At 48.1% G+C, this 12,356-nt stretch overlaps 1 protein-coding gene across 2 annotated transcripts in view; it reads left to right on the top strand.

Annotated features, from left to right (window-relative positions):
• The first annotated feature begins 510 nt into the window (after window positions 1-510).
• The window catches only part of RYK (receptor like tyrosine kinase), a 55,497-nt gene continuing 43,651 nt past the window's right edge, over window positions 511-12,356 (top strand). Inside the window, exon 1 of one of the 2 annotated variants that reach the window (XM_039556990.1) lies at window positions 511-674. The gene's annotated coding sequence lies outside the window, so the exon portion shown is untranslated. The remainder of the gene's footprint in view (window positions 675-12,356) is intronic. The other variant, XM_039556991.1, reaches the window with a different exon arrangement.

Below are 12,356 nucleotides of genomic sequence, written 5' to 3'. Positions count from 1 at the left end.
GTCCAAGGAAGGCCTGGACGTGGCACTCAGTGCTCTGGGCTGGGTGACAAGGTGGGCATCGGTTACAGGTTGGACCTGATGGCCTTCGAGGTCTTCTCCGACCTCAGCAATTTTGTGATTCTGTGACCGGCACCACGCAGGGACCGGCGATGTTCTCCCTCCTCCTCTTCCTCCCGGCGCCGGGCGGGATGCGGGAAGAGGCGGGAAGAGCCGTGAGGGGGATCCCGCCCCCCCCCCCGTCCGCGCTGAGGGGGCGCCCGCGGCGGCGGGAGCGGCGCGTGCGCGGGGCGGGGCCTGGCGGCGGCCGCGCCGTGCGAGGGTCCGGCGGGGCGGGGGGTCCCGCCCGCTTCCCCCCGGCCCTGCGTCCGTCCCTCCGTCCCCGCGGAGCGATGGTGCCGCGGCGCCGGGAGCCCGGCGGGGGGCGGCGGGGCCGGCCCCGTGAGGCGGCGGGGAGGCGGGCGCGGGGCCGCGGCGGGGCCGGCGGGTGCGGGGCCCGCGCCGCCATCTCCTCCGCCTCCTGCCGCCGCCGCCGCCGCTGCTGCTGCTGCTGCTGCTGCCCGCCGGCGCCCAGGGGCAGCCCGGCCTCGGGCCGCACGCTCCAGACTGGCCCCCCAGCGGCCCCGGGCCCAGCCTCAGCATCTACCTGAGCGAGGAGGAGGTGCGGCAGCTGATCGGTGAGTGCGGCCGGGGGCGACACGGGGCCCGGGGGCAGTGCCGGGGCTGAGGTGGTGGGGCTGGGGTGGGGGGAGTTCGGTCGCTCAGGAGGGGCTGAGGGGACTTCCGCGGGCCGGGGTGGAGGTTTGGGGGGCTGGAAAAGGATGGGGGGCTGTGGGACTGGGCTGGGAATGGTGGGCGTCAGCGGGACTAGAGGTGGCTGTGGGGTCCAGGAGGTGCTTGGGGGTGTCTGTAGGAATGTTGGGAGGGAAGCAGATCTGGGGATGCAGGAGAGGATGGAGAGGGTTGTGAGTGGGGATGAAGGATCTCCAGCTCATGAGAGGATGGGGGTCTGTGGGACTGGAATGGGAATGGGTGAATCCAGAGATCTGTGTGGGTTCTGTGGGAGTGGCTGTGAGTGGGGATGAAGGATCTGGGCTCAGGAGTGTGGGGGGCTGAGGCACTGGAGTGGGGATGGTGGATGTCAGCAGGACCAGGGGTTTGCTGTGGGGACTGGGGATGTCTGTGGGACTCCTGCAAGGGACGCAGATTTGGGGGTGCAGAGGAGGATGGAAAGGGTCGTGAGTGGGGATGAATCCCCTCCTGGAGCTCAGGAGGGGATGGAGAGCTATGGGACTGGGGTGGGGATGGGTGATATCAGGGATCTGTGGGTTTTGTAGGACTGGGGTCACGGTGAGAATGGACGAGTCAAAGGGGTCTCTGTGCTGCCTTGTGTGTGTGTGGTTGGGGGAAGAAAAGGGCACAGGGCTTCACCCTTATGGTGAGGGACTCCCCAGGTTGGAGGGACCAGGGGTGGTGTCCTGTGGGAGCAGGGTAAGCCCTGGAAGAGGTGAGCTCAGGCCCGTGATTTAATTAGCCAGGCGAGCAACATGCAGAGGGCAGAGAGGAGACCTGGCAATAATTGGGTGTGTGTGTGAAAGGAATCTTAATTTCTAGGCAGGCTGACAATTGCTGCGCAAGGACTTGGAGGCAGTTCCTGAAGTCCCCCATCTGGCCTGCTGTGGAAGGCTTTCACAGGAGCTCTGTGCTTGGAGAGTCTGACTTAAACAAAGATTTGTTTTCTGTAGGCTTTGGCTTGCATAGCCTCTTGTTTAGAGTTGGTGGCTGGAGTCTCAAAACAAATCTGTTGGTGTCCCCGGTGATTTGTTTTTCCCAAGTGCCCTGTATCTCTGCAAGCTGGAGAACTGGCAGTGCAAGACTTTATTTGCGTCAAATGGACAAAATAAAAATATCTCCAGTTAATTTGCACTCTGTGAGCACACAGTCAGGGGATCTGGGAACTGAAGGACACTGTAAACATTTTTCCCTCATGGTTTACCCTGGTGATCAGTGTTCTGCTGTTGTCATTTGTACGTGGCACGTGCTTGCTGCCAGATTCTCTGGTACAGATGGAGGGTGAAAATGTCTGGCTCGCTGGTGAGCTGGGATTCTAAATAAGTAGTTAATCTTGGGAGTACTGAGTGGTAAGGTTTGCACTCTGCCTGGTCTAGTGCCTGAAATCTCTGCTAGTTGGATTTGTTCAGGCTTCTCTGGCCCACTGGCATAATTATTCATCATGAAGTAGCAACTGAGGAGGCAAGATGTGCTGTTACTATTTTTTAAGTGAAATTCCTTCCTGTAGCCTCCCTTACGGGTGTCTATTACTACATGGCTGAAGGCACTTAGTACTCAGCTGTCTGTAGCTGGTTTATATCACTTTAAATATCTGACATGAATAATCTGTTCTGCCTCTGTGACCCCAGAGACTTGGATAAATTGAAATCTAATGTGGAGGTAAACTGGGGCTTCCTTCAGTTAGTGGGCTTCAGATCACTGGAAATCTGTTGCAAACTAAACCTCCAGGATCTAAATTGTGTTGTTGGCATGAGCAGATTTAATTTTAGGGGTATCCTCTACACACGCTCTCTGTTGTAGGCGAGGTGTAGTCTAAGGAGGCATTTAGACACGGGCCAATTTACCAATAACTTCATGTAGTCCCCTGGCAGAAGAAAATCCAGAGGGACAGACAGTTTTGTTCCAGGTCTCCATGATTCTGAAAACAAGCCCAGCTGTTTCATATGTTCCATTTTGTAGTGTCTGATTGGGGTTTATATACAATCAAGTTCATGGTTTAAAGCCATGTACTGATGTGTGAACTTGCAAAGAGCAGAGAGGGGGTTCAGCTTCTGGAACTTCTCTGAGAAAAGCTGTGGTTCAGCGGATGCTGGGATAGTCAGTCACGGGGGATAGGAAAATGAGGTTGCTTGTGAAGTGTTAAGTTCAGTGAAGCTGCTGATAGAAACTGAATTCTTTCCCCTTTTGTCTCTAAACAAACTCTGGTCTCTCCTACTGTCTTGCTGTGGCTGAACAGAAATTCTCAGACTTTCTGAACTGCTCATAAACCCAAATCTTACATGGAGTTACTACAATTACTACAGCCTGTGCTGTTTTCATGCCTCTAAATATCACCCCTATACATCTTTAGGTAACAAATTTGATTAGGAATAAATGTAAGCACGCATGTGGCTGCTGAATCAGTCACAGACAGCAATGCAGAGCTGGAGCATCCCCAGGGTCTGGTGGAAGCTCTGTGGGGCCGTATCCCCGTGCTGTCTCTCCAGCAGCCAGGCTGATACGGTTCAGTGGAGTGTCTGATGCTGCTGCTTTCCCCAAACCCGGCGTTCGGTGTCTTGCAAAACCATGGGCTGTGTTTTAATCAGGTTGTGGCTCTTGTAAGAGAAACTTCTTGCAGATTATTTGTGGCTGCTGTTCTTTGTGGCATGGAGGAAGGACAGATACGGTGATTTATAGTGAAAGCTGCCCGCTGCTTTTCCTGTATGCTCACAGCAGATTTCCACTGTCGGGCTGTGGGATTCTGACCATGTGTCTGCCTTAGGAGGAATTGTTTTGAAGTCTTCAGGACTTTATGTAGAAGAAAACTAGAGGAAACTGGCTCGTCTTGTTGTGTGAGGTGGATTTCTATTTCGAAACGCTGCAGAGTTCTCAGGGTCTAAAAGCAGGACTTGCTATATGGCAGGCAGATGGTGTCTCTGTCAGAAATATCTCTTGCCATTCCCATGGAAAATATTCCCAGCCATCCAGACTGCAAGCCTTTGGGAAAAATAATCTGTGGTTTTCACATAATTGAATATGTCAGATTCCACTTGCACCAGGCAGGATTTGGAGATAGAGGGGATGGAGGTAGGAAGGGAGTTGGTTGAGGGGATTTGGCTGAGATGACTCCAGCGATGGCAGCAGGAGCCAGAGGTGTCAGGATGAGAGCAGTGATGAGGTACAGGGTGAGGGAGAGCTGGGGAGGAGGAAGGGAAGTGCTGCTTTTTGGGGAGAATCATCCAGAGCACCACAACCAGTTTAGGGGTGTCTGTGAACTCTCTTGGCGCCATCATCCGTAGCTTTTTGGAGCTGGTTCATATGGAGAATCTTTTTTGGGCCTGTGCTTAGACCTGAAGAAAGTTTTGTTAGTCTTACGCAGTGGCTGTGCAGGTGTGATAACACCACCTGATCCTAGCTCTTTTTCCAGTGGTGCTGAACACACAGGTGGTGTGAAGTTAGTGATGAGTTACTCAGTAGGAGGCCTCTACTTGATTTAGTGACTTTCATTCCAGTTTTCCAGTGAAATCAAGATGTGCTGTTTGCCTCATGTTGAAATGCTCCATTGTTCTGCTTTTTACAGGATCCTGGGATGTGAAGGCTGGTATATCCCTGTTTTGCAGGTAGCAATCTAAGGTTTAGAGAATAAGGTAGAAAATATTCATTATTATTAGATAGGTCACTCTAATAATTAAGGATTGGATCTAGTCTGTTTCAATACACAGTGTTATTTGGCACTTTGTGCATTCGTGGTGTATCTCTTAGACCTTGATTGTGAGTTCCCAGCAGTTCTGAGCTCAGCCTCACAGGACACTTCAGGATCTACCCTCTGATTCTGAGGACCAGAATCAATAGCTGCCTGTGAAAACTTGGCTTAAGCAGTTCTCCTGGCATTGCAGGCTGTTCTTTTGCAGCATTCATGGCAGCAACAAGGTGCTTAAGCAGCGAGGACAATCCTTTCTGTCCCTGCAGGGGTTTTTTTGGAGACTACATGCCTTTCAGCTGTAAAATTGGTCTTGTGGATAGCCCTCCTATCACATGGCTCTGGGTCTTTTTAGAGGTCTGGTCTGAATGTTAACTGAGACTTGAGTCCCATGGGGGGGAAATACCACCACAGCTAGGGGCTATCATAGTGCATGTGTATGGGGGGCTAAATTAGAATTGCAGGGGAATTTTAAAGTCAGAAGTCCTACAGTGTTTACATCGAGTTTCCAAATTTAGTGTTCTCTGGCCTGGTTTCTTCTGAGTAATCACTGAATGCTGTCTGTTGTTAGTTTTATATTAGCACTCACTTAATTACAGAGTTAAATTAATTTCACTTATGTGACTTTTACTTATGTGTTCTAGGATTTCATTAAAAGCCAGTGTGCAGTTTACTAAAATGACTTGCCTGGCTGGAAGATGCAACATTGATGCAAAATCTATTACAGCAGGGGATTGTTTGTTTGGTTTTTAAATTGTGCTGCTGACTCACAGAGTGCTTGAGGTTGGCAGGGACCTCCGGAGGTCATCTGGTCCCACCTCCTGCTCAAGCTGGGCCACCCGGAGCTGGTTGTTCAGCACCACATTCAGGAGCTTTCGGACCTCTCAGAGGATGGAGACTTCACCACCTCTGTGGGCAGCCTGTGCCAGTGCTCAGTCACCCTCACTGTGTGAGTTTTTCTTGATGTTCAGGCAGACCCTCTGATGTTCAGGCAGACCCTCCTGTGTTTCATTTTGTGCCCCTTGCCTTGGATCTTGTCACTGAGCACCGGTGGGAAGAACCTGCTTCCATCCTCTCTGCACATGTCTTTGATGAGATCCCCCTAAGCCAGCTCTTCTCCAGGCTGAACAGCTCCAGCTTTGCAGTGTCTTCTCATGGTAGAGGTGTTGCAAGTCCCTTTAATCCTCTTTGTGGTCCTTCACTGAATTCTCTCCTGTAGCTCCATGGCTCTTCTCTTGGGGAGCCCGGTGCTCTAGGTGTGGCTTCACCAGGGCTGAGCAGAGTCCTGGGAAATTACAGGCCAAATGCAATTTTGTATGTTAGAAATGGAGTCTAAACATCATCTTATTGCAGCAGATGATCTTAATTGTCTTCATTTTATACTGTGAAACAGCTTTGTTGATGTCACTGTTTTTAGGAGTTGGCCACAAGAGTTCACATCAAAAGCGCTTTATGGTACTTGCACGGAGTCTATAGTGACTGGAAATCCTCTTGTTCCTTCGTTGCCTGGTTATTATGAAAGGGAGCTGAAAGCATGTATTCTTTGTGATTCTTGAAAGGCTTCAGGGCCTTGTTAAAATCCCACTCAGCCTGTGTTGGACAGCATCACAGTCTGGAGTACCACCAGCCAGCCAGTGCTGTGCTCTGAGTGAGGGTTGTTAGCAGCACCCAAGATCATTCTCCATGGGAGTTGGGGAACTCACAGATACTGGAAAAAATGCAGCAAAGAGCCTCTAAGGTTGCAGGAGGATGGAGGTGTCGTCCCCCAAGGAGCAGACATTTGAGTACCCCAAGGTGTGGAAGCACATGTCTGTGTGGTACATGACTTACAGTTCAAGATCAGGTTCTGTTATATACGTGTTCTGAAATTTTCATTTCGTAGCTTTTAAGTGCTTGGCTCTGAAGAACAGAAGCTTTTTTCCATGCTGTATTTTTGCTGTGGTCCACATGCCCATCTTTGCAGGAGTACAAAATCCCACTTCGTGGCACCAGTAGAAAGGGAAGATTTACATAGGTGCACACGTGGATGGAAAGCCTACTTCTAATCCTGACAGACGCTATGCACTGAAACAAAACTGATCTGCTGGAAATGTTCTGCTATATCCAGTGAAGTGCAAGTGCTGGTTTTAGGATAATGATTCTGTTACCTCACTCTGCAAAGCCCTTTAACCTGCTGACAGTCCGTGATGGGTGCGCAGTAGCCGGTGGGTTTGGAGTTGCGGGCGGGTGTTACCCAGCCTGCTCTGGAGCAGTGGGGCTGGGGACAGGCAGATGTTCAGGGCTGTGTGCAGCAGCAGCAGGTCGTGACAAGTTCCTGCGTTGTGGTGTCGAGCAGCCTGTGTTCGTTCTGGAGCCTCCCATTGTGCCTGGCTGTCTGTCTGTCTGTCTGATTTACCTGTGTTCATTCTGGAGCCTCCCATTGTGCCTGGCTGGCTGTCTGATTGACCAAGTGCCATGCTTCACATCCATATTGAGGCTTTAAGAACAAGCTGCAGTTGGGGTTCATCTGGCCCTTTCCATTCTGTTACCTCCCCTTTAGCTTGCAAAGTTAAGTAACAGTGGACCGCCATTTCTTTGGATATGTGCAAAATCGTATAATCCACTGCAGTATTGGTAATGCTTGCAAACCTGCAGAAGAATAAACTTCTAGAAGCTTGAAATAGCCAGCGGAAGGCCTTCCTCCTAGAGAAGGCAGCCTCTGGCCTGAATTAGGATTGCTTTGAAACCATATTCTGTGATGCCACTAAGGCGGAAGTCTGTGAAATAAACTTCAGTCCTTGTGTGTGTTGATCTGCTCAGCATTGCTGAGGTGGGTGGTTGATACCTGAATCCTGCTTTAGCACATCAGCTGATGTGTTGGGATTTAAACTGCTGGGGGTTCTGTCCGAATCCTGCCTGGAGAAGGCTCTTTCCTTCTGCAAACTGGTGTTCAGGCGGGACTGTACGGGCAGAGCACGGCTGGGCTGCCTTGTGCAGCTCTGTCTGTGCTCAGGCCTGGGAGGAAACAGCCGTTTCAGCTCCCCAGAGGCCAAGGTCTGTCTAGTGATAAATGTTTGTGGCTCTTGTAACATTTGTGTGTCAGGGACTTGGAAGAAACCTGACCTCGGAGACTGAAGGCTGTCCTGATGGTGGTGGGGGGAAAAATTCCCAAAGCTGCATTCCTCATTGCTGTGGCTTTACACCTGCATTCTGTTTGGCAGCATCCTATTTATCCCTGTTGATTGTTTGGCCTCTTGGAATACATGCTCTCTTTCTCCCTCCAGTGCACTGACAGGATGGGAACAAGAGAGAGGAAATGGAGGCACAGCTCCCTGTGTGCATGCGAAAAGCCAGCAAGAAGGGCTCAGGATACTGGGAGGAAGGCAGGGACCGAAACTGTCCCTAAACACCACCTGTTCAGAGGGAAATACAAGAGATAGGGATCGTGTTCACAGGCATGAAAAATCCCAGGGTGGTGTTTTCCTGCGAGTGGGAGCTGTGGAGGCAGCTGTACTGTACACTCTGGGTATTTTAAAGGATGAAGCCTCGTGTTTTTCTCCTCCCCTTCTGCTATTCAGAGTTGTGTTTGGATACTGGAAAAGCTGAATTAATGAGACAGATTCCAAATGTGTTGATTCACGGTTGTGTGTGCTGAGCTCTAGTGAAATGGCTTGATGACTAATTCCTACCTGAAACTGTCCAGACTGGAATATCATGGAGGCTCCTACTTTCCCTGCAGTGTTTAGTCAGAGTTACTCCTCTGTACTTTAGTGTGCAGGATTGAATCATACTCGAGCTCTCAGCAGCGAGAGCAGGAGGTGCGTGCAGGCTGAAGTACATTTAATGAGTTGTGCCTGATGAATTGAGTTCTTTTCCCTTTTTCCCCCGGAATGGCAGCAGCACCAGCAGCTCCCATGTCGGGATGAATGCTAACACACTCTGCAAACGCCTTGTGATGGCACAAAGGGCTCGATGGCAGAGGCTTCAAACGCATTATTCCTTTTCCATCGCTGCCTTTGTCCTTCTTTCAAGCGGGTAACTCACATATTTGCACTGACTGCTCCAGAGAGCTGGGAGCAGAAGCAACAGCATGAAACTAATGCGATGCTTTAGAATTTCCCTGCCACTTACTGGGTGTTGAATAGCTGTAATTAAATTAACCAGCATATTGATTTCAGCACGCTGCTTGGGAAAGAGCAGAGCAGGAACACAGGCATGGGAGCTGCTGCTTGGGAGGCTTGGAAAGCTAGAGCAGGCTGATAAACTAATGATGGTTATCCTCTCCAGTCTGTTTCGGCCTTTATGAAATTAGTTGATGGCCTTGCCGAGTAATTCCTAATTAAAAAAAAAATATTAAGCTCTGTGGGTTTAGAGATGGCCACAAGAGTGAACAGACCTGGCTTAGTCTGTTTAGAGCTTGGTTTTGTGTTAAACAATCTGTGTCACTCTGATGAAAGTGTTCGAAACATCTCAAAAGATGTGGACAGTCCATTATCCCTTCAGCAGTCCTGTTGGACACAGAACCAGGAGTATGGGCTTCAAGGCTGAGAGGCCTGAAGCACTGAGGGAGGGGGTGTATCAGTTCTTCCTAATTAATGTTAAATTTATCTGTACTCTGTTGGGTACTCATTACTGGAATAGCCATGGCACTGGCAAGGGACACTGTTCTGGAGGTGACTTAGGGTCTTGCCTACAGGGATGACTAAATCAACATGTGGATGCATTAGTATAACTAAATGAAATAAAAATAAAATGGTACAACTTCTGTGGGTAGGTGACACTGAAACACCACAAACACACGTTATTCACGAGCCCAAATGACATCTGGCATACCGTGGTGGTGGTGTTTTAGCTGGGAAGATGACAGCAGCTCCCTTCCAAAGCTTTGGGGCACTACTGAGCACTTGATCAGAGGTTGTTTTATTTTGAGGGCTGTGCTCTTGGCAACTGCAGTTCATGAGGAGTGAACCCTTAGGTTTTCTATTCTCAGTGTTAGCTTTCATTCTAATTCAAAAGGAGCATCAAACTTCTTATTGCAGTAATGATGAGATTTGCCATAGCTGCTAAGTTAAATTTTTATTTCGTAAGTACACTTAAAAATAAAGTTATTCTCTATTTTTCCCTAAAGTTAGATTTATTCTTTTGTATTGTAGAGTTTCCTTTCAGTTGCTTCCAGCCCTGTACCTTTGCCATTCCTATTCCCACTTGTCCCATTTCCCCTTGCCTTCTGTGTAGGTCGTTGCCACTAATTTTCCTCTGCCTTCAAGTAACCATTTTGTACATGTCTGCTGCATTTTTCCTTTGGAATCAGCGCTTCAGGTAACTCATATGCACCATCCTACCCATTAAAGCAACGTGGCTGCTGGTTTTGGTGAGAGTTTACTAGTTTCTCTTTTTTTCCTTGAAATGGCCAAATTTCATTTAGAAAGGTGCTCTCAGGAGCAGAGTTCACTTGCATTTTGCTCTGAGGTGAGATATACGGTTTTGGTTTGGGTTTTTCCCCCCCAGTAAGAAGTGTCATTTAACTTTTTCTGCAGGGTCTTTATATCCTACTTAGCAGAAAAGTGGAGATTTTTTTTCTGTAGGTGAAGGAGAGAAAAACATGGTTGAAATGTAATTGTTGTTGTTGTTCAGAGACAAAGGGTAAGCAGGTGGGTCCTAGGAACAATAAGTATCTTCTATTTAGTATGGATCGAGTTAAATATTGATTGTTTTTCAGCAGCTGGCATCTCCTAGGGGAGCTTCTTCCTGTGGAAGTGAAGAAGTCCTCCCTCTGACTTTCCAAAAGGCCTTTCAGTGGAAAAAATCCCATTTGCCTGGGGTGTTGAACTTGCAAATGGTATTTAACAGCATCAGTGAGGTGAATTGGGGGTGAACTGCCTGTGAAGATTCACAAGGACTTAATGAGAGCTCGTAGCTAAGAGTTTTTCTCCTGTTTGCTGGATGTTGGGAGACTTCCTGCTAAGATTTCCTGCCGGGGAGTCTTGGTTGGTTTTCAAGGGTGCATTAATTGCCTTAAAGATATGTTGAGTATTTCCTCAAATGGAATGCCTTGCACGTTGTATTCCCCCTCCAGCTCGTGAGAAGTTAACTCTGCACAGGTAACAAAATAACCACAGCCCATGTTCCCTCTGCTGCTGCTCCTTGGAGCTGGGTGAGCTTGCAGAGCTGTGAGTATTGCTGGCTTTGTGCTGCTGCTTTGTCTTTCGGCTTGACACTGATCACCATCCTTTGACACTCCCTGGTGCCTGTGTTAGGAGACTGAAAAGCTGCTTCTTCATCATCTCCACGTTGCTGAAGGTTTAACTTGTTTTTGCCCTGTTTCATTTTTCATCAGTCGTCTTTTCCACAGGCTCCCAATCTTTAAGGTGTTTAAAAACAAGTATTTCAGCCCAAAATCCTGACCAGCAACTCAACTGGCAGACTGTAGCTTTGTGGAAAGCTTAAGTAAAAATGCAAATGGAAGGCTGTGGTCAGTTACTTGTTTTATTAAAGCAAAGTTCACTTTGTTGTTGTATGTACTGGATATGTACAAATAGGATGTAAGAAGGTTTTTATGTGCCTGTATTTTCAGATGCTTAGTATTGCATCCCAAATAGTTTGCTATTTTCTGAACTAAATTGATCCATGTGGATCAGCTTGCATCTTTTTTCTTGTATCTTTGAACTCCCAGCTGTAGTTTCAGCCCTGGGCAAGCTGATTGTTGAATTAAGTGCATTGAAACTAATAAGGCTTGCTCTGGGAACGTGTTCTTTCTACCCTGTAAAGAGAAGAAGTTTCAGTAGTCAAGAGCTGATTTTTAATCCTTCAGTCACGTTTCCTTGTGTTTGGGCTGTATTTTTCAGTGGACATTTGCAGAACCTGCTGCAAAAAAAGCAAAGTTTAGCATTTAAAGTCAGTGTTTCAGACTTAGGGTGCACTTTAAATGAAAGGAAAATGGAAGTAAAAAGAAGCTGTCTTTCTTCAGCAAGGTAAATTGTCCAGTGGCAGGAGAATCCAGTGTGTTTATGGAGTGGGATGAGCAGGCTTGGGAGGGGGGTGACGTTGGAGGGGTGTTGAGCCTTGAGGTTTGTACTCTCTCATGTGAGTGTTCATCCTGGAGTGGAAACTTCTGGTCTGGCCAGAGGACTAACCCAGATGAGCTGCTCAGGAGCAGAGGCCTCATTCTCTGGAGTACATAGTAGAACAAATAAAATATTTATTTAAGGATCATAATTCACTGAACTGGGTAAATCTTCCCTATTAATTGGTTTCAGTGGCTGTGAGCCAGGATCAGGAGTGGCTCTGCTCTGGGAGGGCTGTGGTGGTTCGATGTCACACTGCAGAGATTTCTCAGCTGCTGATGAAGAAACTCTTTTAAATTACAGACCAGAGCATTAAGAAAACAACCCCCAATTTCACTTATTTCTCTGCTGGAGAGCCACTGGACAGATAATTATGTCAGCTATTGTTACCAGACTGCTTTTAATGAAAATGCTGCTTGTTGCAGTATTCTAGCCCTAGTCTAGTAGCAAACTCTTGCATTGCACACTCATTTTTGATCTCCCCATTTGAGACAAAATCTGCCCAAATTATGTTACAGAGATTTGAAGTGATTTAGTAATGAAGTGTAACCCCAGGTAAGAGACTCCTAAACACTGCTGTCATGTTTAAGAAGAACGTGTTAGTACTGGTGCATGTTGCAGGATAGATAAAAATAAAATCCAATTTTCCCATGGTGGCAGAGGCAAGCTTCTTTTGTATATTGTGCTTAAAATGAAAAAAAAAAAAAAAAAAAGAGTTGAAGCTAGACCGCATTTGCACAAGGGCGTTTGAAAAGAAGTGTTTTGTTAGGCTGCTAGACTGACATGATTCAATTTTGTCATGAACACAAGGGCTGCCCAGCATCCTTGGCATCTGGGAATGAAAG

Source organism: Corvus cornix, chromosome 9 (genome assembly GCF_000738735.6).
Source record: "Corvus cornix cornix isolate S_Up_H32 chromosome 9, ASM73873v5, whole genome shotgun sequence".
Taxonomy (NCBI): Eukaryota; Metazoa; Chordata; class Aves; order Passeriformes; family Corvidae; genus Corvus; species Corvus cornix.
This window is presented reverse-complemented; position numbering and strand designations above follow the sequence as displayed.